Source organism: Sciurus carolinensis, chromosome 8, assembly GCF_902686445.1.
Source record: "Sciurus carolinensis chromosome 8, mSciCar1.2, whole genome shotgun sequence".
Lineage (NCBI taxonomy): Eukaryota > Metazoa > Chordata > Mammalia > Rodentia > Sciuridae > Sciurus > Sciurus carolinensis.
The window spans coordinates 137,210,918-137,211,922 of record NC_062220.1 but is presented as its reverse complement, the minus strand read 5'-3'; the positions used below and the strand labels follow the sequence as shown (position 1 = coordinate 137,211,922).

General features: G+C 48.7%; 1 non-coding gene across 1 annotated transcript; it reads right to left on the bottom strand.

Moving 5' to 3' along the window:
• Nucleotides 1–518: 518 nt before the first annotated feature.
• On the bottom strand, nt 519–594 carry Trnaa-ugc (transfer RNA alanine (anticodon UGC)). The gene has a single exon. It is a non-coding gene; the product is annotated as a tRNA-Ala (tRNA).
• Between the last annotated feature and the right edge of the window lie 411 nt (nt 595–1,005).

The following is a 1,005-nucleotide window of genomic DNA, read 5'->3' as shown; positions in this document are numbered from 1 at the left end:
CCCCAGCCTTATTTTGAGGTGGGGTCTGGTCAGGTTGTTGAGACTGTCCTGGACCTGAGTCTCCTCCTGCCTCAGCCTCCTGAGCAGCAGGGGTTATAGGCGAGCGCCAATGGCTTCAGGGTTTTTAAAATTATGAATTTTGAAGCATTCCTCTGCCTGTACAAAAAGCAAGACGGACTGTGTGCCTGAGACAGAAGCAGCCCTCAACCAGTGAGGGTAGAGGCTCATGAGCCATGTCCCCACTTCCTGGTACCCCCTGTGGGATGGCTGAGGCCCAGGCCCCCCAGCACCCCAGGGGCCTCATTCACTGACCTTCCTGGGGCTACTCTTCCATCTTCTTGGCATTTCTTGACACTGCCCCTCATCAGCATTGACCCTTTGAATCCTTGTCTTCAAATCTGCTTCTCGGGAAATTCAAACTATCAGGGCCACTCACTGGTGGGGACAGAAAGGACTTGGGTTACACATCTTAGAATTTCTTTTTCTTTTCTTTCTTTTCTTTTTTTTTTTTTTTTTTTTTTTGCAGTGCTGGGGATTGAACCCAGGGCCTTGTGCTTGCAAGGCACACACTCTACCAACTGAGCTATCTCCCCAGCCCACATCTTAGAATTTCTAAGGAAGATTTTGAAAGTCACACAGATGGGGTTAAAAACACTGGGATTATTTGGGTGCCGTGGCACACACCTGTAATCCCAGCGGCTCGGGAGGCTGAGGCAGGGGGTTTGTGAGTTCAAAGTTCAAAGTCAGCCTCAGCAACTCAGCAAGACCCTGTCTCAAAATAAAAAATCAATAGGGCTGGGGTGTGGCTCAGTGGTTAAGTGCCCTTGGGTGCAATCCTCAGTACAAAAGAAGGAGGAGGAGAAGAAGAGGAAGAGGAAGAGGAAGAAGAAGAGGAATAGGAAGAGGAAGAAGAAGAGGAATAGGAAGAGAAAGAAGAAGAGGAATAGGAAGAGGAAGAAGAAGAGGAATAGGAAGAGGAAGAAGAAGAGGAATAGGAAGAGGAAG